General features: G+C 38.3%; 1 pseudogene; it reads left to right on the plus strand.

Moving 5' to 3' along the window:
* Window positions 1–22600: 22600 nt before the first annotated feature.
* On the plus strand, window positions 22601–26805 carry LOC103268389 (annotated as a pseudogene).
* The last annotated feature ends 597 nt before the right edge of the window (window positions 26806–27402 follow it).

The raw sequence follows: 27402 nt of genomic DNA on the forward strand, positions 1-27402 counted from the left end.
GACTCTAATTCCATTCATGTTGCTGTGAAGTCCATGATTTCGTTCTTTGTGACTGCATAATATTTCGTTGTGTGTATATACCATATTTTTTATCCTTTTCTCTTTTGATGGGAAGCACGGTTGGTTCCATGTTCTTGGAATTTTGAACAATGCTGCAATAAACATACAAATGCAGGTATCTCTGTAGGAAAATTGTGGGGTTATATGGAAGGCCAATTTTAAGAACTTTTAGTAATTACCTCACTGATTTCCACACAGGTTGTACTAGTTAACACCACCACCCACAGTGTAGAAGTGTTTCCTTTTCAGAACATTCTCTACACCATCTGTTATTTTTTGTCTTACTGATGATGGCCATTCTGACTGGAGCTAGGTGGTATCCCAGTTTAGGTTTTATTTGCATTTCTTTGATGACTTGTGAGACTGAACATTGTTTCCTATTTCTGTTGGCTACTTGTAAGTCTTATTTTGAGAACTGTCTATTCATATCTTTTGCTCATTTCATAATATATATTTTTTTCTTTTCTTTTGAGTTCCTTGTAGATCCTAGATATTAGGCCTTTGGCAGACATGGAGTTGGCAAATATTTTTTCTCTGTCTGTGGGCTGTCTCACTGCTCTCTTGATGGTTTCTTTGACTTTGAAGAAGTGTGTCAGTTTGATGAGGTCCCACTTGTCTATGTTATCTCTTATGACCTGGGCACTTCGGGTTTTGATCAGAAGTTGGTGGCCAGTTCGAACTTCCATAAGAGTGTCGCTTGAATTTTCTTAGGTTCTTTTACTTTGAGGTGTTACGTTAAAGTGTATGATCCGTTTAGAGTTAATTTTTGTGTATGTAGATAGGTAGGAGACCTGTTGCAATCTTCTGCATGTGGTCAGCCAGTTTCCTCGGCATTATTTACTGAATAAGTACTCCTCTCCCCCGTGGTTGGTATTGGAGGCTTTGTCACAGATGAGTTGGTTGAGATATTGAAGTTTTACTTCTGGAATCTCAATTATATTTTATTGGTCTATACATCTGTTCCTGTACCAATACCAGGGTATTTTGATTATTGTAGTTTTATAATTCAGTTTAAAGATAGGGAATGTGATACCTCCTCCTTTTTTTCCTGAGATTCCTTTGACTATGCTTGGTCATTTATGTTTCCATGTGAATTCCTGTATTGTTTCTAGACCTGAGAGGGTTGTTTCTGGTAATTTGATGGGTATTGTGTTAAATCTGTAGATTGCCTTGGGTAGAGTGGACATCTTAGCAATGTTGATTCTTCCAATCCATGAGCATGGAATGTTGTTCCATTTGATTTTGTTATATTTGATTTCTTTGAGCATTTTTGTAGTTTTCATTGTAAAGGTCTTTCCCATCTCTTGTTAGGAACATGCCATAGTGTTTCATTTTTTTGTGGCTATTGTGAATGGAATTGTGTTTTTTATTTTGGTTTCTGTTTGTTTATTATTGGTGTATAGAAATGTGATTGTCTTTTGGACACATACTTTATACCCTGAGACTTTGCCAAATTCCGTTATCAGTGCAAAGAGGTTTTTGACAGTTTCTCTTGGGCTTTCAAGTTATAGAATCATGTCGTCTGCAAAGAGAGATAAATTGAATTCTTCTTTTCCTATCTGGATAGACCTGACTGACTTCTCTTCTCTGATTTTTCCAGCTAAGATTTCCAGAACTATGTTGAATATGAGGGGTGAGAGTGGGAATACTTGTTTTGTTACAGTTTTTAGGGGAAAAGGTTCCAATTTCTCTGTTTAGTGGTAAGCTGGCTGTGGGTTTCTCATAGATGGCTCTTTCTATTTTGGGGCATATTCCATCTATCCCTGGATGTTCAAGGGTTTTATCAGAAAGGGTGATGGATTTTTAAAAATATTTTTCTGCATCTAATGATATAGTCATGGGGTTTTAGTTTTTATGCCTGTTCATGTATTTAATTATGTTTATGGTCTTACAAATCTTGAACCAGACTTGCATCCTGGGGAGGAACTCCCCTTGGTCATGGTGGATTTTGGGTATGTGTTGTTGAATCTGACTTGCTAGAATCTTGTTGAGTATTTTAACATTTATTTTCATCAAGGATATTGGCCTGTAGTTCTCTTTCTTTGTTGGATCTTTACCTGGCTTCTATATCAATGTGATATTAGCTTTATAACAAGATTTGGGGAGAGTACCATCGTCCTCAGTCACCTGGAATACGTTCTATAGGGTTGGTATCAGTTCCTCCTTCTATGTCTTGTAGAATTCTGCTGGAAAGCCATGTGGCTCGGGGTTTTTTTTGTAAGTGGTTTTCTTGTGACATAGTCAACCTCCTGGATTGTTATTAGTATATTTAGGGTCTTAATTTATTCTTGTTTCATCCTAGGGAGGTTGGGCAATATTAGAAAGTCTTCCATTTCCTTTAGTTTTTTAAATTTGTTTCCATACAAATGTACATATTAGTCTGTGATAATCTTTTGTATTTCTTCAGGGTCAGATGGGACTTCATTGTTTGTTTCTGATTGTTTTTATTTGCTTCTCTTTCTCTCTCTCTCTCTCAGTCTGTCTACTTAGGGGACCATCTATCTTATTTATCCTTTCAAAGAACAAGCTTTTTGTTTCATTGTGTTTTTGTTTTTGTTTTTGTTTTTGTTTTTGTTTTGCTTTTGTATTATCTTTTTGTCTTCTATGTCCCAGATTTGGGCTTTTATTTTGGTGATCTGGATTTTTTGGCTGAAATTAGGGCTCTGATGGTCTTGCTTTTCCTACTTCTTTAGGTGGCTTGTTAGGTTGTTGACTTGTGATCTTTCCAGTTTCTTCATGTAAGTTTGTGAAGATATGAATTATTCATTTACTACAGCTTTCATGGCATTCCAGAAATGTTGGTAAGAAGAGTCTTCATTTTAATTTGCTTCCAGGTATCTTTTAATCTGATTGATATCCATGTTGACCAAGGAGTTGCTTAGCATCAGTCTGTTTAGTATCCATTTCTTTGTGTGTTTTAGAAGAAATTTATTGATGCTGTTATTTATTTTTATTCCACTGTGGTCTGAGAAGGTGCATGATAAAATCCCAGTCAAATGAAATTTGTTTATGCTTCATTTATGCCCAAGGTAATCTTGCAATATGTTCCATGTAGTGATGTGTAGAATGAATATTCTATGGTTGTTGGGTGGAATGTTCTATAGGTGTCAATTAAGTCCATTTGGTCAAGAGTCACATTGAGGTTCTGGATCTCCTTGCTGAATTTTTGTCCTGATGATCTATCCAGGGTTGTGAGTGGGGTATTAATGTCCCCAGCTGATAGTGTTAGAGTCAATATCTATTATTTGTTTGCCTAGAAGCTCCTACATGAAAGTTGGTGCAACTATGTTGGGTGCATATATATTTAGGATATATATTTCTTTTGATGGATTGAACTTTTTATCTTTATGTAGTAACCTTCTATATCTTTGTTAATTTTTCATAGCTTAAAGGGTATTTTGTCTTATATTATGATTGCAACTCCTACTTTCTTTTTTATTCCATTCAAGTGAAGTTTTGATTCCCAAGCTCTTACTTTGAGTCTGTGAGAGTGATTTCCGGTGATATGAGGGTCTTGTAGACAATATATTTTTGCCTCATGATGTTTTATCCATTTTGCCATTCTATGTCTTTTCTTTTCTTTTTCTTTTTTTTTTTTTTTGAGTTGGAGTCTCACTCTGTCACCTGGGAGCGGCCACTGCAGCCTTGACCTGCTGGGCTCTGGTGATCATTCCACCTCAGTCTCCCGAGTAGCTGGAACTACAGGCACATACTACCTCGCCCAGCTTATTTTTGATTTATTGTAGAGATGAGGTCTCACCAAGTTGCCCAGGCGTGTCTCGAACCCGTGATTTCATGCAATCCACTCACCTCAGCCTCCCAAAGAGCTGGGATTACAGGCTGAGCCACCAAGCCCCGCTCTATGTCTTTTCAATGATGCATTTAGTCCATTTATATTCAGGCTAGTTATTGAAAGGTGAGAATTTATCCCTGTCATGAAGTTCTTATAGAGTTGTTGTTGTTCCTGTTTGTTGCCTTTCTTTTGATTTTTGTATTGATTCATGTGTCTTCTCAATTGTTTTCCTGTACTCTTGTGAAGAATGTTGTTGCTCTTTTTTTCTTTTCTTCTGTGTTTAATAATTTCTTAAGTGTTTCTTGTAGAGGGGGTCTAGAGGCAACATAAGTTCTTAGGGATTTGATGTCTGGGAAAAGCATTAATTCTCCCTCACCTGATGAAACATAGCTTAGGTGGGTAGGTTATTCTTGTTCAAAATTTTTTATCTTTGAGAACTTTGAAAATTGGGCTCCAAGCTCTCCTAGCCTGAAGTATTTCTGTATACAAACTGCTGCTATTTTAATTGGTCTTCCCTGGTATGTGGTCTGAGCATTTTTCTTGCTGCCCTTAGGATTTTTCTTTTATACTTATTTGTTTAGGCAAATTATTATGTTTCTGGTTATTGATATTATTATTTACACTCTTTTGGCAGTTCTCTGAATCTCTTGTATTTGAAGTTTTTCATCATTGTTGAGATTAGGGATGTGTTCTTGAAAATTTCATGGAGTATTTGTTCTACCATGGTCTCTGTCTCTCTTTCTGCCTCAAGAAGTTCAATTATTCTTAGTTTCAGTAGCTTGAAAAATAAATCATCTCTTGAAGGTTTTGTTTTGTCTTTTTAAGCTTCTTTTCAATGTTTTTGACAGTTTGGGTAGTTCTTTATGTTGTTCCTCAGGCTCTGAGATTCTTCTGTTTGACTAATTCTGCTTTTCATGCAGTTTAGTTCGTTTTTCAGTTCAATTAAAGTATACTTTACTGCTGTTTCTCAGTTATCAACTTCTTTTATTTCCCTCTTGTCTTTCCTTAATTCTTTTTATCCTCCCTATTAATGTATTGATGTCTGGTTTTGCAGTATGTGACCAGTCATTGTGGGTGCTCTTCATTGTTTGTGTTCTGAAGTCTATTTTCTCAGTGTCTTACCAGCTAGTGGTTTGTGGAAAACCTATATTATTCTTTTGTTTTTTCTTTGCTTGTGTAGATTTTCCTCCCCACTTTTTCCTTTTTTTTTCTTCTTTCCCCCCTTTCCTTATTTATTCTGTTCAGGGATGATGGGTTTGATTTTACTTCTGTTTGCTCTATCTCCTATTCTTCTTTATGTGTGTCCTCCAATTTTGCTCAGTTCTGAAATTGGACTGTGGGCTAGGGGCTGCACTTTTTTGAAGTTTTGAAATTAAATTTAGGAGGAGTGTGAATCAAAATCTATCTGTAGACCCCATAATCGACCAATTGTGGTATGGGTATTCTGGAACCCACTACCCAATTCCTTGCAATCTGTCCATGCAATGATGCTATATGTTTCCTTACTGAAAGAAAAAAATGAGATAAGAAAAAAGGAAAAGAATGGAAAAGGGTAGGGGAAAATGGGAGGTGGAGAGAGAGAGGAGTAAGAGGGAAAACAGAAAAATGTACCAACTAACAAATTAAACAAAACACAAAGAAAGAAAAGAGTACAAAAAATGCAGGCAACCTTGCAAACACACATGTCAACCATCCTTCCTAATGATGTACTATTCCCCTACACAAACAGGAAGTCGAATGAAAAAAATCAATAAAATAACAGAAACAGAACAAATATGAAAATATTGTCAATAACAGTAATAAGAGAGAGAAAAGATTACAAAAATAAGTAAAACAGACAGAGAATAAAAATAAAGTAAACAATAAACCAGGTTTACTCTGTGATAGTTTTTGCAAGTCCAAGATTATTTCAGTTCTGAAATGTAGCTCTTATCGCAGGCTGGTAATGTTGCTAACAGCTAGGATAGATGGCCCATGCCGGCTGCAGAATGAGTGTGCAACAGATTTGGATTCAGGCACCTTGTTGCCTGTCAATTCAGTCACTCACATCTGACCAGTCTGTGTCAGATCTAGTATGAGGACGGGGCTTATGTCTCTCCTAGTTTGACAAGATTACCTTAGGTCCCAAGGTGGAGATTGGGTGGAGCTGGGCGGTTTCAGGTGGGGCAATGCAGGTCTCTGCCTGCTCTTGGTCCTCCAGCTGTTCTCTGGTCTTGCTGTAGAGCTCCAACTGATCTTTGGTCTCACAATGACTGGGGACGAAACCAGAGGAGGTGGAGAGGAAGACAGTCTAGCACTGCAGATCAACACTGGCATGGGGTGGCTTGGGGAGTGGTGGGGCAGTCTAATTAGTGAGGTAGCCTGGAGCTCTGCCTGGCAGGGAGCGCTTCCTGGTGGGGTAACTGCTGCAGTGGTGGTGGTGACAGCCACCGGACAGTGCACAGGGCCAAGGAGGAGGCTGACAGTGGCAGAAACAGTCACCCAGGGGAAAGCAAGAGTCTTTATGGACACTTGCTTTCACAGACATTCTCACTGTCCAACCTGTCCCATTGCCATATTACTCGAAGTACCCAAGTACCAAGTTTTATTTTATTTATTTATTTATTTATTTATTTATTTATTTATTTATTGAGTTGGATTCTCACTCTGTCACCCAGACCGGAGTACAGTGGCCGCTCCCGGCCACCGCAGCCTCGACCTGCTGGGCTCTGGTGATCCTTCCATCTCAGCCTTCCAAGTAGCTGGAACTACAGTTGCACACTACCATACCCGGCTACTTTTTTGACTTATTGTAGAGATGAGGTCTCGCCAAGTTGCCCAGGCAGGTCTCGAACCCACAGGCTCAGGCAATCCACTCACCTCAGCTTCCCAAAGGCACGGGATTACAGGCTGAGCCACCGAAACTGGCTGTACCAAGTTTTATAAAAGAGCTTCTAGGTAAACTAAAGCAGGATACTGACTCTAAGTCTATCAGTTGGGAACTTGAATACCCTACAGTCAAACCTGGATTGATCATTAAGGCAAAAACTCAACAAGGAGATCTGGAAGCCCAATGTGATTCTTGACAAATTGACTTAATGAATACCTACAGAACACTCTAACAACCACAATATATACATTCTACTCATCATCCATAGAACATATTTCATGATATGTGGTATCTTTTCTCAGTAATCAAGCATAAGCAAATTCCATAAGATAGAAATATTGCCATGCACCCTCTCAGACCACAGTATAATGAAAATAAATATCAACACCAATAAAGCTCCCCCAAAAGCAGCAAAGACACAGAAACTAAACAGCATGTTACTGAACATCTCCTGGTTCAACATGGAAGTTTAAATATTTCTGGAAACCAAGGAAAATAAATACACTTCTTACCAAAAGTTATGGGATGTAATAAAAACAGCACTGAGAGTGAAAATCACTTCTTTACAAAAATCCATAAAGAAAATGGAAGGATCACAAGTTAGCAGACTAGCAAAGCACCTAAGGGAGAAGGAAAGACAAGGCCATCAAAACTCTAATTTCATCAGAAGAATCCAGACCACCAAAGTAAAAGTCCAAGTAAAGGACATAAAAGACAAAAATAACATAGAAAAAAATCAATGAAACTAAAAACTGGTTCTTTGAATGAACAAACAAGATCGACAGACTCCTAGCATGACTGACCAAGGAAAAGAGAATAAAAGTCCAAATAAACAATGAGAAATTTAAAAGATTCAAAGATTCAATCACAATGCATCCAAAAAAAATGCAAAAGATTATCAGAGATTACTAATCACACCTGTATAGAAACAAACTCCCAAACCTAAAGGAAATAGAGGACCTTCTGACATCATACAGCTTCCTAAGTTTGAAACAAAAAGACACTGAGATCCTAAATAGAACAATAACAATCCTGGAAATTAATTTCATCATAAGAAAGCTATCTACAAGCAAAACTCCTGGACTAGGTGGCTTCCCAGAAGAGATCTACAAAACATACAAAAATTAACTGATATAAATCCCATTGAAAACACTCCAAGCCATCAAGAAATAAATCTCCACAAATCATTTATTTTTTAATTTTATAATGCCATATTCAATTTAGGGTTAAGTATACTAACAGTCATTGTGTAGGGAACGTTGGGAAATTCGTATCTGTACAAACATACTTGGAAAAAAATGGAAAAATTACAAGTTAACAACCTCACAAATCACCTAAATAAACTAGAAAAGCTAGACCACCATAACCTAAATGAATCCAGAACCTCAAATCATTTTATGATGTTAATTTATTTAACTTTATTTTTATTTGTTTTTTATTTTTAGTTTTGAGTTGGAGTCTCACTCAGTCACCCAGACTGGAGTGCAGTGGCCGCTCCTGGCCACCTCAGCCTCGCCTGCTGGGCTCTGGCGATCCTTCCACCTCAGCCTTCCGAGTAGCCAGAATTACAGGCATGTGCTACCACGCTCGGCTGATTTTTTTAAATTTATTGTAGAGATGAGGTCTCGCTGCCCAGGCGGGTCTCAAACCCGCGGGCTCATTCAATCCACTCACCTCAGCCTCCCAAAGGCGTGGAATTACAGGCTGAGCCACCGAGCCCGGCTCATTTTATGATGTTAAAACCACACTGATACCCAAGCCAGGTAAAGCCCCAACTAAGAAAGAAAACAACAGGTCACTATCCCTGATGATGATCGAAGCAAAAACACAACATGATTCTTGCAAATCACATTCAACAACACACCTCAAATAACATCCACTGGAACCAAGTAGGCTTCATTCCCAGAATGCAGGGCTTGTTCAACATACACAAGACCATAAATATCATTAAATTCTTCAACGGAAGCAAAAAAGAAATCACATGATTATAACATCAATTGCAGAAAATCTTTTGATAAAGTCAAGCAAAATTTAATGATAAAAACACTTGAATACCTAGACATAAAAGGAGCATACCTCAAAATATAAGAATGACCTATGTTAAACCCATAGTCAAAATATTGGTTAAGTGACAGAAATTGAAAGCATTTCCACTGAAAACTGTAATCAGCTAATGCTGTCCACTTTCACCCTTCCTGTTCAATATAGTGCTGGAAGTCCTAGCTAGAGTAATCAGAGAAGAAAATAAATCAGCAAATCCAAACAAGAAAAGAAGGATTCAAGTTATTACTCTTTGCGGAGAATATGATTCTATAACTTGGAAATGCAAAAGAAGCTGTTAAATACCTTCTTGCATTGATAAAAAAACCTTTGTCAAAGTCTCAGGGCACAAAATATACATGGAAAAGACAGAATCATTTTTCTACACCCAAACATCAGACAGAGAACCAAATAAAAAGCACGATCCTATTCACAATAGCCACAAGCACACAAAAAAGGTAAAATCCAACATCTTCATAACCAGAGAAGTAAAAGACCTTTACAACGACAACAATAAAACACTGCTCAATGAAATCAAAGATCACCCAAACAAATGGGAACATACCCCATTCTCAAGGATTTGTAGAATCCACATTTTTAAAATGTCCATCCTATGCAAGGCAATCTACAGCTTTGACATAATAGTCATTAGATTGCCAACATCATTCTTCTCAGACCTGGACATGACAATACAGAAATTTATTGCAAATGTAAGCAACTGTAAATAGGCAAAACAAAAAACACAAAGCAGGAGGTATCATGCCTCCAGACTCTAAACTTTATTATAAGACTACAATAACCAAAACACGCTGGAATCAGTACAAAAACGGGCATATAGACCAATAGAAAATGATAGAGATTCCGGAAGCAAGACTTCAATTTCTCAACCAACTTATCTTTGAAAAAGTCTCCACTAACAAGCACTTGAGAGAGGTGAACCTATTCAGTAAATGGTGCTGTGAAAACTAGCTGGTCACATGTAGAATGTTAAACAAGACCCCTGCCTGCCACTATACAAAAACCTCAACTCTAAATGGATCAAAGACCAAAACATAAAACCTCAAGCTATAATAACCTTTGAAAATGCAAGAGACACTCTTATTGAAGTGGGAACTGGTAGCCAATTCCTTATGAAAACCCCAAATATCCGTTCCTTAAGACATTAGATAGACAAGGTGGATGTCATCAAACCGAAAAGCATTTGAAAAGCAAAAGAAACCATACAGAGAGCAGCGAGACAGCCCACAGAATGGAAAAATAATTGCCAACTCTAATATATGATAAAGACTTAACACCTAGGATCTACGAGGAAATTAAATGTGCTGAAAAGGAAACAACACAGACTTGTGAAATGGTAGCCAATGATATAAATAGACATTTCTCAAATGAAGTCATATGAGCAGTCAACAGAAACAGGAAAAAATGTTCAGCCTCACTAACCATCAAAGAAATGCAATTTAAAACCACACTGAGATACCACCTGTCTCTAGTCAGCATGGCCATCATCAATAACTCAAAAAAACAACAGATGCTGGAGAGGATGTGGGGACATTTCTACACTGTTGGTAGGAGCGTAAACTGGTATAACCTCTGTGGAAAACGGTAGTGTTTCACCCCAAAATTCTAAAAACTGACCTTCCATACCAGCCAACAATACCCCTACTGGAAATATAGCTGAAAGAACTCAAATCAGTCTATAAAAAGGACACTTGCAAAAGCATGTTTATTGAAGCATTATTCACAATAGCAAAATCATGGAACCAACTGTGTTGCTCATCGAAAGTGGATGGAATTTTAAAATGTGGTACGTATACATGATGGAATATTACACAGCCATAAAGAAAAGATGAAATTATGAACTTAGCAGCAACTGGGATATATTAATAACAGAAAAAGTGAACTGAGTACTTCATATTTTCACTCATAAGTAAATCCTCAATAGTTATCATAATACTATAAGAAAGGAATTGGCAGTACTTGGAAACTCCAAGGGAGATGGGCATACTTCACGAATAAGGTTACCTGATCTCTAACAAGGTGAAGTGGATGTCAAATCAAATGAAAAACTGCATACCCCAGGAAAGGTTCTCATAGTGAGGACTTGTCAATTCATAAAGTAGTGACAAAACATCAGAAAGATAAATGGCACCATTTTCTTTATTTCCAGCTAATTTTGAGTACTCAATATTTATTTGATGAGAAATCTACAAACTATTTTGGTAATATATCTATCAGGTGATAGTAATTTCCTTCTTAGACAGGCATGCCCTAAATTGTGTTTTCACAAAATTTGCCCAAGGATCTTTCTAACAAAAGTTACTACATGACACAGTTTTCTTTCTCACAGATAAATCACTCTGAGGTTTCTCATCATTCCTTGATTTTCAAAGATTACCCCTGACACAACTTTATTTCAGGGATACGCCTCCCTGTATGAGGTTTTACCCTTAGGCAGGCACTCACTGTCTCCACATGGACTCTTTTCTTAGACAAGAGCACGTATCTTAGTGGTCTATGATTATATATCAGGAAATTTTACCCTGATACAGGCTAAAAGACAAATACAAATATCTCTGCATCTCCTTGGGAAATTTAGCCTCTCCATCTCCACCAACACTTTGGTTATTGATGTTTCTGGACTCTTAAACACTCTATCTTTCCCTCAGTGTCCTCAATAGAGAAGCAATCACCCAGTGGGTAGATGAAGACCTCAAATTTTGCTGGAAATGGGCCAGATTTGAAGTACAAGATTAAAGACCACCGTGACATCACTACTGTGGTGTGTTCTGGGCAGGGTCTCTGAATACCAACATGAAGTGTGTGTCCTACGTTATGTCTCTCCACTTCTTCTGTATGATGAATCCATAGGAATCAAATAGGAAGCTCCTGTATTTTAACACCCTAAATTCTGTTTTTCTCTAGTGAAATTTACACACGCTTTGAATAATTTAAAAGTGAAGTATGTTATTTATTATAAAATATATAGTATATGTATACATTATAATATCTATTAACATTTTCTTGGAAAGAGTATATATATATAATAAACATGCATATATGAGTATGTTTTATATTACATATATACTCTTCCAAGATAAAAATTTTTGGATCACTTAAAATCAATTCTAAACTTTATATAAAGATGATGCTTCTAAAATATAGCAACAGAAGCTGGAATTAACTCTTCACTAGAAACAACTAAAAAGTCAATTAATTGCAATAAACAACATTTTCAGGTGTTTAATATCAGGTAAAAAAGGCAATGTTCTCTGAGACATGAGCTTTAAAAAAAGCAATCTGAAAAATCTATATAGGGATTCCTTATGTGTTTTTAAGTCAGAGGCAGGAGAGGACTCAGATTAGAGTGGATTTGGAGTATGAAAAATGAGCTAGGCACACAATAGGCTATGAAGTGCAGCACTTACACACAGACAATGACATGAAGTTCTGTTTACAGTAATCTTCACCCATGGCAAGAAGAACACCTGCTCATGAGCAAAGTGAAGATTAGTGTGTGTGAAACAAGCAGGGTACACATGGCAACACATGTGGAGCTTTACTTAAAATCTACAACTATTCTAAAAGTATAAAACATAATCATCAGAGCGTAAGTGAAGCAAACATCACAGAAATGGGCAAGCCAAGGGCCTCCACAAGAAAATAGATATAAAATAGCAAAACACACCAGAAGTTGGTGGGGGAAACACTAGCCAAAGTTATAAAATATGCTGTCGAGATTCAAGAAAAGGTGAGTTCTGCAAATAAACAAAAGATTGTCACTAATGCACAGGAAAGTATTGCAAACCACAGCAGTTCTGTCATTGCATCAAGATGTAAATTTCACAAGTTGAGACTCCAAAGCAACCATTAGAAAAAAGTTTAAAGCTCTAATATAAATCGTTCTTATAGAAGTACAAACTGTAACTAATCCATGCTCATTTTGTTCAAACAATTAACTCAAGCTCCTTCTCTGTGATAAATTAAATCTGGAAATGAGTCAAATTTAGACAAGTCTTAATCTTTCCAAATCTCTGAAGCATAAATAAAACCAAATATAGAGGAGTGTCAACTCATCAGTAGATGAGCTTTCCAGAGGTAATAAGGTGAAAGCCCAGGGCTTATTGATTATGAATATGATGCCACTTTCTTTCTATCCTTGGTCTTCTTTCAGATTCCTCTTTGAATCTGAGAGGACAGTACATGCTTAATCAGATAATCTCACTACATTCCGGTCATATTTTCTGCAGATGGCAACACAAACTTTCAGCATTAGAACCCAGTGTAAATCACAAGTCTTTAATTATTGCAGAACTATGGTTTCAAAAGAACCCTGTGAATTAAGGAATGATCACACTTTACCACAGCAATGAAAATGATTAACTTCCACAGAATGAGGAATCTTAGACTGGTCAGCATGGAGGGGCATCTATAGCATTGTGGTGTGTTGCCTAGAAATGTCCAGCTCTGTACATTGTTCAATATAGCAAGGAAGATAATATGAACTGGAGGAAGTCTTCACAGTCCTATATCCACAGGGACGACCTCCAGTGCAGATGCAGAGCAAGGTTAAAACAGTTATCCAGCCCTTTCTCTGAGAGTCCTCCAGGTCACCTGTCAAAGCCTATACTCATTATCAGGCTGACAAGAAGGAAGTCAGAACTACAATCCTCCATCTTTGCAGAGCTGAATGGGTAAAATTTCAGGGTCGATTATCCATGGACTATTCCTACACAGGTTTAGCAGGTACTTGTTTAAACACTTGTTTAAACAATGCTTTTAATTCATCATTTCTTCCTTTAAGAGTTTCAGCACTTCCACTTCCAACTACATACAGCCTAGATCCCAAAACTTAGGGGTAGCCACTGATCTCCCATGTGAACATTTTTCTGTTACTTGAAGGGAAGACTTAAGTGACATTTTTATATATCCCAATTCTCCAGGACATTTTTCACGAGGCTGCATATTCTCTTGATGAACACCCAAGACATAGGCCTTATATGGGGAGGGAGGATCTCACTGCCTAGTCTGAATCCAAACACGAGACACTGTAGGACATTGTGATCTGAGAGCTATGCTCTGGAAATGAGCAGGTGGTTCCCCTGGAGAGCAAACAAACCTGAGTTATCACTGCTCCCTGTCAAGGACTCACTTGGCTACTGAATCCTCAGAACTGATACCTCCCCTTAGGGTTGGGACCCACCTAAGGAGAATGAAATATCCACCAATCCCGCCCTCTTCTGGATTAAAAAGTCAATCATGGGTTCTGGGTCACTGACTCCTGTGCCAACCATGGACACAATTTTTTCCACACTCCTGCTGCTAACCATCTCTCCCTGTCAGTGCACTTGTCCTGACTACCTCGGGTTCAAATCTCTCCTTTTCTCTCTTGAACAGGCTTCACCCTCTTCTTGTGCTTTCTCCACAGGAGACCTTTCCCAAGTCATCCTGAGGAAGTCTGGTCCTGCACTACCTTAGCCCACACAGACACTGATGCTGATCTGCATCTTCTCTGAGTTCTCCCTAAGCACTTTTGGAATAGGTGTGGGCTGGCTCTGTCAGCCCCCAGGGAAGGCACTGGAGTGACTTGTGAACACTTTTTGGGAAGATGATTAAATACTATTGCCCAACTCTAAATAGAAGACTCACCATCTCCAAGGACACCTCCAAAATTTGACGTCTTAACACTGACCAACATGGTATCTGTAGACTAAGCTACATATTACTGTGCACAGAGAGCATAGAGACAAAGGCTGTGCTTCCTCCTGAAAAATAACCCAGGCGACTTCTCAGCTGTGATGCCTTCCCACCTCAGCAGAACAGTAGATAGAGGCTGAGGTGCCATTTCCTGTCAAGTCCTGTGGTTTGCCTCCTCACCAGGCAGTGAGACACTCCATCCCCATACCACGCCTGTGTCTTGGGAGCTCATCAATGATCAACATGAGCCCTGTAGACACAGTCATGTAGTACTGTGCATAGAGAACACAGAGACACAGCCTGAGGTCCCTCCAGCACAGTAATCCAGGGAGTTTCTCAGTTGTGATCCCTCCTCACCACTGCAAAACAGAAAACAGAGACTGAAAAGCCATTTTCTTTCAAGCCCTGTAGTTCACCTCATCACCAGACTGACTTGAGACGCTGCCTTCCTTCCTATTCTTTACTGATAAATGGCAGGTTTACTGTGAATGGGCCATGCAAACAGATGCTTAATAAAGATTCAAGATAAAAACCTCCTTTTTACCTAGGACAGATTCATCACTAATATGTCACCACTGGATTCATGTGCTCAATCCTCCAAGTGCAGGAATAAAAATAAGCAAAATGTATACCATTATTTAACTGGGAACTAACCTTGCATGGGGGGTATGGAGCATGAGGAATCACTAAAATGCAGATACTAACTTTTTCCATAAAGTAGAAGAGTTAAAATAATTGAAAGGTACATTTAAAAAAATAACTGTATGTAATAATAAAATAGAGTGATTGTATCCTCATAATAGGTATCTCTTAGTGATAGTACACAAATGAGTTTCCAGGAATTTTACAGGGAAACTGTGAGGAAGGAAACTTATTTACCGGAGTTAATTTGGGATGCATGAAGCCCATGGATGCCGAAGGTAATTAGAAAGCCCAACACTTGGAAAGGTCAACATGACATCAGAAGTACATCTCTGGAGAACTAGTGAGAAATGCACCAAAAACAATAAAATATGAAAAAATTCAACAACACATTTCTTATGAAATCTATCACTCATGTTTGAACATGAAACGGAATTGTCCATAATTTTGGGAAAACTGTTTCATGACCATGTAAAGCTACATTTTAACAAATAAACAAACAAAAAACAGGATTCAATGATTGAGCATGTGAGTTCTATGAGAAATCAGGAAAACAAACGCTATCAGGTACGTTGTAATGTATTAGAGTGTGAACAGTCAAGTAATAATCATAACAATAAAATCTTATATCAACAAGATTAAATTAAATTAAAACTTATACTTCAAAACATTTTCTTCTGCCAAAGGGACTGTCATCAAGGTGAATAACAAGCTTCAGAATTAATAACATATTTGCAACTCATATAACCACCAAAAAATTGTATTCAGAATATTTAAGATTCCTCAAAAGAAAATAACAAATCAGAAGAAACAATACATTTATTGAACAGGCAAAAATTTGTATATGCATTCCATCAAAGACGATAAACAAGTGATACAAGAAGAATGTCAACATAATTTATTATTAGATTACTTCACATTGAGATTGCATGAAATATCATTACACTTTTTTTAATATGGCTCAAATTAAAAAGAAATATTGATGAATATTCATGAGCATGCCAGTTCCTAGAGCCTACAATATTTCTGTTGGCAAAGAAAAATGAAATAGCTAATCAGGAAAGCAAAAAACACCATCTCCTAAGGTTAAACATGCAAGAAATGATCTAGAAATCTACCCGAGTGTTTGCTACAGAGATATAAAATCATATTTATACACCCCTGTATGCAAATATTTACAGAAGTCCTATAAGTACTAGAAACTAAAAATAACCCAAAAGTATTTCAAAGATTTAAAGAACACATATATTAAGTAAACTGAATAGTGCTTAGTAATCAAAGTGGAAAATTACCAATGGCACACATCATTACAGGTGAATGCTCACAAATGATTCTGAGTGAGAGAAATCAGTCTCAAAGACCGAAAGGGTACACAACCATGGGTACCACATAGTCACCTGGGATGAGTGTTTTGGTCTGGGCTCTATCTGTTTCCTTCCTGATTATATCCAGATGTTGAGTTCCAGTTCGTGAAGGTGGAAAGTTATATTATCGTCAACAATGCAATGAGGTTTAAATTATTGTGTAGATAAAGCCAAACTATCACGGATTCTTAGAACAAACAAGGTCTAATCTTTGCCCTAACCTCAGGATAAATCCACCAGGCTGTCTCCTTCCTTGGTTCTCTCTCAAGTCAGCAGGCATGCAGGTTAGTCTCCATCTTCTATGCAACTCTTCTTTCTTCCCAATTGCCTCTCATAACAACCTTTTCTATTTTCGTATGGAAACACAATATTTGTGCATATTTATGAGTGCATGTAGTACTTTATAAGTGCTTATAAAGGATGATCATCATCAAATTAGGGTTCTAAGTGTTTCTAGCATGTTGAGTATTCATTATTTATTTGTCCTGAGAATATGTCAGATACTCTCTTCTGCCGATTTTAAAATAAAAATTCATTATTGTCAATTATATTCACCCTTATGTGCATCAAGAATAAGAATATTAAAACTTATTTATTCTGTTTGTATGTTTGTACCCATTAATTTGATTAAAGCAATGATTGGAGAGGACTACAAATATGTCAGTATTTATTTTATTCATTTAATTTTATTTTTGAGTTGGAGCTTCACTCTTGTTGCCCAGGCCAGAGTGCAGTGGCATGCTCACAGCCACCACAGTCCCCACCTACTGGGCTTAGGCGATCCTTCTGTCTCAGCCTTTCAAGTAGCTTGACCTTCAGATGCATGCCCCATTTTTGGGAGCTGGCCATGGAGGTCCGCCTGGGCATTAGGGATCCAGGTGGGCTGCGGACCCTGAGACCACCAGGTTAAGTTCAGGAGCTGAAGGCCCATTCTCTCCTCCTTTCTTTGTTGTTTAGCATTACCCACGGGCAGGAATTTTGATGATTTAAGCATGAAGTTCTGAGAATATGACAGGCATGGTTGACTCTAGGGATCCATTGTTCCCGTTTCTCACTGACTGCAGTTTCGCCTTTAAACTTAACACACTTCAAACTCAGATCACATTTGGGAGCCTTATATATGATACAAACTTCTTTATAAGATTTAAAAATATATTTGTAGAATTAGTATATACATTTAGAGAGCTGTTTCCAGCTTTAGGATGATTACATGATTATCTAGGGTTACCAGAAATGGCCCAGCACGAACTTTGGGTTAGGCCACATTCCTAAGGGCCCAGCATCCACTTTGGGCTGGGCTGCATTCTTTTAAACCAGTTCTTTAGTTACAATTAGTGTAAGTTTTTTCTACTTATAATAGAAACAATTTATTTTATTCATATAAAGCATTGTAGAATAGGTCATGCTACATGAGGGAATTATGTTAGTTCAAGCATGATCAAACATGATACTTTAAGGTTTTGTAAGAATACAGCTAACTTTAGAAATTTCATTGTTCCCACTTTCTACTAATTGCAGTTTTGGCTTTAGTACAATTACAGTTTGTATTTGGGTTTTATTTTAGAAGCTTTATTGTTGACGATCAGCCTTATATATCAGGACTAGGAATTAGAAACTTTTATAGAAATTAAGATAGGCTATTCAATTTTTCCACAGGTACTCACAGGCATAACTTTTGTCTTCCACTGTCTAAATTCCCACTAAATCTAATCTTAACCCAACAACCACTTAGGATCTGAGTACCAGTCACATTTTCTCAGGCTTTTCAAAGTTCCAAGTGGTGAAAAGAGACTCAAAAAAGATTGAACATCAATGACACCAACCCCTCATTATTCCCTAGATTTTTATCATGCATCCATTCTTCTGTGGACACTCCCTGCACAAGTGTAATTTCAGACGACACAGACTCTATTGCAGGACAGATCTTTGTACTGTGTGCCAAAAACCAGCTGACCCATGCCGCCTTTCATATACCTACCTTGTATCAGTGAACGTCCAGAAGATCCCATCAGTTGTATAACACTGTGTTGAACAAGCTTATTACTGGTTGATCAGACAGAGGTCAGAAAATGGAATGTTTATGTTGGTCACTCCTGTCATCTGTCATCGGTGATACCCCCAGGGGATTTTAAATAAATAAAACCACCAAAGAGCAGAAAACATGACTGTGTTTTGGATATCCTTAGAGTCCAAGAGCTGTGTTGGAAAAAGTGTTCTGAATGGCAGTTTGGGGTGCAAAGTCCTATAACATGTAGGAAAATGATTACTGATAAAGGGAAAACATTGGAAAGGTTCTCTTAAGATGCTCCTGGGTGGATGACTGTCTGATAGCTCATCAATATAAAAATATGGAGGAGGGTGGTCATCCTTGTATTTGAATTGTCTTCATGGTTGGTTTCTTTTCTTCTTCTTGTTTTCCTTCTCCTCTTCCTCCTCCTCCTCCTCCTCCTACTTATTCTCCTTCTCCTTCTCCTTTCCCTTCTTCTTCTTCTTCTTCTTCTTCTTCTTCTTCTTCTTCTTCTTCTTCTTCTTATTATTATTATTATTATTATTTCTCCCTTCCCAAATTTATATCTCATCCTGCCATAAAACACCTGCAATGTATATATTGATTTACTTTGCATAGTTCCAAGCTTTTATTAGCCCTCTTCATTGGCTTGGATTAATTTTTTCTCTTCTTATTGTAACATGTCAAATGGTCTTTCATTTAATTTATTGTTTGTTTTTCTTTCACTTTATGTATTCTTTTATTAAACCTCTGTTACATTTTTAAATTCCAGTATTGCATTTTTCAGCACATATAATTGTGTTTAACAAATTTTTAATTTTTATATTTAGGAAAATCTCAGATTATTTTTCCATTCTTTTCTTAGCTAATTGAACACGTTTATAATATTTTTAAATATTGTAAGGCAATTAATATGTCACATTTTCATTGATGTCAGTTATAGTTACTGCTACAGTGTCAGATTAATACTATTTAAAAAGCTCAGAGGGATGAAAACACACCCTAGGTCACACATTGAAGAGAGATGGATGTGCTCTGCTCTCCTACACTACATCCGCCATAAACTCAGACCAAGCCCTGCTTCCACTTATTGAGGGCATATAGTGGGCAATTCTCCTAGGGATTATTTTAGGACAAGTGCTTCATCTGTCCATTGTATGTTTATTGCTTTTTGAAGCTATTAAATGTGAAACTCTCTTGCTAAGCATTACACAAGTTCTCTCCGAAATATGGCACACACATATTTACTAACAGACAGGTATTCCTAGAATTATAGCTGTGCCTTATTTACTTAGAACAGAATCTGCTGGAGATACAAACTGGTGGTGCTTTCACATGTCATAATTACTTAATGTCTACTAGATTAGCAAGAACTGATGGTGAGAGCTCCTGAGGTCGCTACACCTGAGGAACCTCCGGGATACAATATATGCATATTTTCTCTGGCTCTGAGTTAGGATGAACTAGTAACTAAGAAAAATACCAGGAGTCATCTGATACAAAATCTACAGGAAAATTATTTCTGCAGACTGTATACTATTTATAAAAAGGAAAATTTACCTGATTTTAGTCTCCCAACACACAGGCTTTCATTGCCTTATAACTGTGTGAAAATACCTAATGGGATTAAAATTCAATGCAATCGTCTGGAGATGCTGTATTTGGGTAGGGAGTACAGAAAATAGCTAAAATGTGCTTGACAACCAGAGACACTTTGTAAATTTCATGGCCTAGAGGAAAAGGGTCACTAAATAAGAGATTCAATTGTGAGACTATGTAATATTCACATGCCCTACAACTACATCCTTACCAGTATAACTACTCTGGTTGAGCATGAACTTATGGCAATGCACAAACTCCATCCTAGGTAGGAGAATCTGGGAAACCCAAGGACAATAAGAGATAAAATGCCAAAGATACTAGAGGAGTTTTTTGCCTCTGACACCAATAAGATCATGATCAAGGACAACATCCTTATTCATTGATTTCTTATTCATTTTCCCTGGGCATCTGCAGGTTTCCCAGGTCAGAACAGACCTCAACATGCATGCACACCCCAAGTCTCCACTTGTGATTTTTCTTTAGATATACTTGACAATGAATGTTATGCAATCAGGCTTTCAGTAGAAGAGAGATGCTACCCATGAATTCAATAAAAATCAGTGTGCCTGCGTGTGTGTGTGTGTGTGTGTGTGTGTGTGTGTGTGTAATTGGAATGCTAGACCTGGAATGGACTTTGATATACAGTCATCTGGCTCTGCAGGTATTCGCAGGGGCAGTACTCAGCTGGAAGAACCTACAGAGACAAGAGATCCCACCGAAGGCCCAAACATTTCAGGGATGACCATGATTCCATTAACTCAGAGCATCTGGAGCTCCGGAATGGGGATCAGTGGTGGTTTTAAAGAATTATTTTTTTGTGTATCACCTTGCACAGTTCAGTAGGTTTGGCAAGGTCAATTCCCCATTTCAGGAGATGATGGGAGAAGACAAGGATGTCTCTGACGCACTATTCAGAACAAGGGCTCAGCCACTTCATACTGAGCTAGAGTCTCTGAACAGGAAAATTCTCTGTGAGCACTGAGAAATTGTTCCTGCAGGTCTAAAGAAGAGCAGCAGGGGGTGCTCATCACCGACCCAAACAAGCTGTAGCCTGGAGTAGGTGCACCAGGGACTGGGTAGGAGGTTCCTCTAGGGGCCTGGCTCTTCCTTTTTCAAACAGTATTCTAAAATAAGAGTTCAACAAGTTGCTTATGTGTCTTTAGATATTGTGTTCTGCTGGGAACATTTATATCACTACAGAAGGCAATAAGAACCCTATTTAAAGGCAGGTTTCTAAGAGTGTAGATATCTACATAACTAGTATAAAAGGGTAATGGTGATTTTATCCATTCAATGCAGAATTGTGGGTACAGAATGTGTCCCGAGCAATAAGACATTCAGAGTCCAGGGCTATGCAACCTTGCCTGAACTGCTGTGTGACAGGGCACCAGTGGATCACAGAAGGTGGCAGATGCATAGAACATGTGGATCTGAAGAAAAATATAAAGATTAAAATCAATAGATATGAATGTCAAGTATATACGTACCATGTGAAATTCTATTATTTTCCATTGAAAATAAGGCAAACTTATTCAAAACTTAATTTTCTTGATGAGTTTTTAGAGCTGTCATGTCACCAAAGCTACATAGTACTCCTATTGTCAGTGGAATCAGAAACTCCACCCCAATCACACATCACAGGACTAGTCTTTAAAGCAAGTGATTTCTTTTATTTTTTTTTGAGTTGGAGTCTCACTCTGTCGCTCAGACTGGACTGCAGTGGCTGCTCCCAGCCACTGCAACCTTGACCTGCTGGGCTCCGGCAATCCTTCCGTCTCAACCTTCTGAGCTACTATGCCTGGCTGATTTTTTTATTTATTGTAGAGACGAGGTCTCACCCAGTTACCCAGGTAGGTCTCGAACCCATGGGCTCAAGCAATCCACTCACCTCAGCCTCCCAAAGGTGTGGGATTACAGGCTTAGCCACGAGCCCGGCTGAGATTACTTTTTGATTTTTGTAGTGGAGCCTGGGTGAGCAGGACACAAAGACATGTCCTGAAGGACATGTCGCAGGAGTGCCCTGATATTATCGCTGCCCATGGGACTTCCGAGTTACTCACATGAGACAAGTGGTCACTCCCTCAAAGTGACCCCTGAGCTGTGCTTCTGTTAATTGGACTGGGTTGGGGTAATGTCACCTGCAATGGGTCACAGACAGTGATGGTCCCAGATGGTTTAGGTGGTGTTCAAGCTAATAAAATGCAAGACCTAGTGAGGAGTGTATTCTGAGAGGCAATGTTCTTCAGTGAAGGAGACCTGTGTAAACAGAGTTCAGGGAATGACAGGGCGCAAATACTTGCAAGCAAGATTAGGACTTAGATGTCAACATAAGACTGTTACATGGTATATGCATCATCTAGCTTCTCTTTCTCAAGCTTGTCAGAACCTAGGCTATGAATTGCCTGCCTTATGAATATGCAAATAGCCTGATGTTTCTGAATTAAATATGGATTCATCTATGCCCTGATGGAATCAGCCATCATTACATCCCCACCATAGAGAAGCACCTGAAAGCACAGCTCTTCACTATGGACTGTACCTGTAGGATCTTCTTCTTTGTGGCAGCAGTAACAGGTAAAGGTATCCCCAGGCCTGAGGTTGAGAAGGGGCCCAAGACCAGTCAGGGGGAATTTCATCCACTTGTGTCTTCTCTCCACAGGTGTCCACTCCCAGATCCAGCTGTTGCAGTCTGGGGCTGAGGTGAGGAAGCCAGGGGCCTCAACGAAGGTCTCCTGCAAGGTTTCTGGATACACCCTTCACCAACTACTTTATAAGGTGGCTGCAACAGGTTCCTGGACAAGGGTTTGAGTGGATGGGACGTATTGACCCTGATGATGGTGAGACAAAGTACGCTCAGAAGTTCCAGGGCAGAGTCACCACTACTGGTGACACATCTGTGAACACAGCCTACATGGAGCTGAAAAGTCTGAGACCTGAGGACACAGCAATATATTATTGTGCAAGAGACACAGTGTTAAACCCACATCCTGAGACTGACAGAAACCTGAGAGAGAAGGCTGATGGTGCTGGACATGAAACAGTGACAAGGATTATGAGGTTGAATTTTTTCTTAGAATATGAAGTCAATCTGTTGAAGCAAAGAAATAATAGAAATGTGCATATACTATAATTATATGGGGAATTTTACCTACAAAATTTACTCTGCAGCATTGTTTTAGATTTGCATTCAGGGAGCAGGAATGAAATCTAATTAATAAAACTGATAGAAGAGTTCCCTTGAGGATATCAGTGAGAACATAAGGTTTTGAATCAGTTTTGTAAACACTTAAAAAATATATGACTGTTCGCATTTTAACTCTACGAAAAATGTTGAAATTGGTTCCATGTTATGAACTTTCCCTTCCCACCAGCAATGTATACTATTTATTTTTCTTCTAGAATTTCACTCTTAATTGCTGTCATCAGTGTTATCTATTTTAACCGTTTCAACTGGGTAACAGTAATATTTTGTTGTTTAAAGGCATATTTTCATCAAGAAAATTGATATTAAACAATTTTAAAATAGTTTTTAAGTGTCTTACATAATGTGAAAAATATTTGATTTTAAAATCTACAATTTTCAATATATTTTGGATAAAGTATGCCTCACATATAATAAACATAAGATAATAAAAGCAATAATTCATTTAACAAGCATGGATACTTTGAATTTAATTTCCATTAAAAACATATTGTTAAGACATAAGAGATTGTGTAGAATATGAAAAGACACTCTATAAACTGAGCTATTTGCTTGTTTTTGTCTCTTTTGTTCTCTAGATATCTTAGAGATTTCTTAAATTAAATCTGAGAGGAATAGGTTTTATTTCTGATTTTATTACACAATAGCGCTACAAATATGGTGATAAGGTGTGGGTTGGAGGAAATTCTCTATAGTCAGGGTTCAGTGGTCAGAGGGCTTCACGTGGGCTTCCATAATGTCCTTTTGTGGTCACTACTTAGAACTTTATGCCACTTGGGGACATAGGTTTACCCAACATTTCCCTTGAGTTAGATGGCAAGAGTCTGTCATTGGGGTAATGACTTACCAGGGGCTTCTCACTCATTACTTACTCCAATACAATGTTGTGGGAACTCCCACATATCCAAATAAAAGGCCAAGAGAGCATCTAGCTAGTAATGAACACGTGTGGTTTTGAATATTTGGCCTGCTACTTCCACTCTGTGTCCAACAGAATGTCAGCACACTTGTCCAGGTACTAACAAGTGGGTCCAGTTTTACTTTGTTCACCTGACTTATCAAACTTTTAATGACTCATCTATTATTTACATTAATGGAGATTTATTGTTTATTATTAAATATATTTTTTAAATTTAATACCCAAGCCAGGTGCAGTGCCTCATGCCTTTAATCCCAGAATTTTGGGAGACTGAGGTGACCGACAGGATTGCCTGAGCCTAGGAGTCTGAGACCAGCCTGGGCAACATGACTACACCTCATCTCTACATAAATAAAATAATTAGCCGGGCATGGTGGCACACACCTGTAGTTCCAACTGCTTCGTAGGCTGAGGCGGAAAGATTACCTAAACACAGCAGGGAGAGTCTGCAATGGCCATGAGCATGCCACAGCACTCCAGCCTGTGTGACAGAGTGAGACTCCAACTCAAAAAATAAAAAAAGCTTAACACTCAGATTGCAATACCCTACATTGAAGAATTTGTTCAGACCATAATTGGAGAATAAGACCTTGTATGGAAAGATAAATCTATATTTCTTAATGAAAGTCTGAGAACACTGAACTTGGGTTCATTAATCTGCTCCATATCATGAGTGTGACCAGTAAGGGTAGCACCTAAGTTCCTGTGCACACGCAGGGCAGGGCTCACAGAAGTCATCACTGGTTCCCTGGGAGGGTAGTGGCACTAGCATCAGAGAAAGGAACATCCACAGTGCTAACTTCCTATTAGAGAGCTTGTGTATAAAGCTGTTATACCTTCCTCAAGTAAATAGACAACCTATCAAATATGCTAAAAAATTAGTAAACTATAGCTCTGAAAATGGACTTAGAATCTATAAGAAAATTGACTCAACAGGAAAAAAGTACCACATTAAAATTAGGCAGTGGACATGAACAGATACTTCTCAAAAGAAGAAATACAAGTGTCTCAAACACATGTGAAAAGATGCTCAACGTAACTAATCACCAGTTAAATGGAAATTAAATATTTGAGGTACTATCTCATACCAATCAAAAGGGCTATCATTTAAAAACGTAGAAAAAAACCACCAAACAAACCTGATTTCAGCAAAGGTGTGGAGAAATGGAGCTCTTATACACTGGGTGTGAGAAAGTACATGAGCTTGATTACTGTGTAAAGTCGTTTAGAGATTTCTCACATTACTAAAAATAGAACCACTTTTCAAATCAGCAATTCCAATACTACGTATCTACCAAAAGGAGAGGAGTTAATCAATGAAAATTTTACTTGCATTTATATGTTTATCACAGCACTATAAATGATAGCAAAGTTATGGAACCTACCTAAGTGCCCATCAATTGTGAACTGAATAAAAAAGTGGTGCATATACACCAATGAATGCTATGCATTCATGAAAAGAATGTAATATTTTACTCTAACACAACATGAATGCAGCTGGAGGACATTATCCTAACTGTATTAACTCAGAAAATGATAACCAAATATTGTACATTTTCACTCATAAGTGGGAATAAAACCATGACTACAAGAACTTAAAGGTAGCAGGGCTCGGTGGCTCAGCCTGTAATCCCGCACCTTTGGGAGGCTGAGGTGAGTGGATTACCTGAGCCCGCGGGTTCGAGACCCACCTGGGCAGCAAGACCTCATCTCTACAATAAATCAAAAAATCAGCCGGGCGTGGTAGTGCATGCCTGTAATTCTGGTCACTTGGAAGGCTGAGGTGGAAGGATCGCCGGAGCCCAGCAGGTCGAGGCTGCAGTGGCTGGGAGCGGACACTGCACTCCAGTCTGGGCAATAGAGTGAGACTCCAACTAAAAAAAACAAACAAAAGAACTTAAAGGTGAAAATAATAGACACTGGGAACTACAAAATGGGAATAATGGGAATAAAAGGATTAGAATATGCCTGTTGAATACTATGCTGACCATTTGAGTGATGTGTTCAAAAGTAGCCCAAACCCAGAATTATGACACATAACCATGTAACAAACTTCCACATGTAGACAATGAATTAAAAAAATTTAAAAATACACAAACAAAACAAAAATAAACAAAATAGTAGCATTGTACTTATCACAACACAACACATAATTTTAGTAATAAGAAACCATATCTTCCCAAATGCTATCAGTGACACCAAACTTCCCCAGGATTCTTTCATCAACTGTGGTCACTGTTCTTTCCCGAGGCATCTCATCCCAGAAGTTGCTATATAACAGGAGACATGCAAATATGGCCCTCCCTCTGCTGATGAAAACCAGCCCATTCCATTCCATGAAGCCCTGGGAAACCAGGCCCAGATGATCCCAATCAAAGACTGGGATGAAACACAGATGACACACCATGGATTTGAGGCTCCACCAGGTTTTCCTTGTTGCTATTTTTAAAGGTGATTCATGGAGACTAAAAATAGTGAGTTTGTGAATAAGAGAAACAATGAATATATGTGGCAGATCTGACTAGGTTATGTCTGTTTTTGCAGGTGCCCAGTGTGAGGTACAGCTGGTGGAGTCTGGGGAGGTTTGTACCAGCCTGGGGGAGAGTCCCTGAGATTCTTCCTTTCAGTCTCTGAATTCACTTTCAGTACCTATGGAATGAACTGTGTTTTCCAGACCCTAGAAGAGAGGATGAAGTGAGTGGCAATTATATGCTATGGTGGAAATCAGAAATACTACACAAACTCTGCGAAGGTCAGGTTCTCCATTTCCAGAGACAACAAGAAGAACATGCTGTATTTGCAAATGCACCCTTTAAGAACTGAGGACACAATCGTGTATTACTGTGCAAGAGACCCTGTGAGGAAACATTAGTTTGGGTCCCAGAGGAACACCTTCCTGCATGAATGCAGGGTTAAAGTCAAATGCAGGGGGTGGGTCGAAGTCACTAATCAGAATTAACCCAAGAGGTGGGTCCAGATTTATGATAAGGGTTGATTTTCTGTTAGGGGTTGGAACTTCCTCCCTATCTGTTAGCTACCAGGAAACCTCTCTAATTTTAGGAGTCCGTGTCTATTGACGACACCTCTAAATATAAAAATAACATTACACTATACTAGGTCATATTCCCAGTGGGGTATTAAAAAGCAGATTGAAAGGGATATTAATGCCAAGTCCTTATCTACAGTCAACTGGGTCAGAATCCTAAGGA

This window comes from Carlito syrichta, unplaced genomic scaffold, assembly GCF_000164805.1.
Source record: "Carlito syrichta isolate Samal-C Ts95f unplaced genomic scaffold, Tarsius_syrichta-2.0.1 Scaffold308822, whole genome shotgun sequence".
Lineage (NCBI taxonomy): Eukaryota > Metazoa > Chordata > Mammalia > Primates > Tarsiidae > Carlito > Carlito syrichta.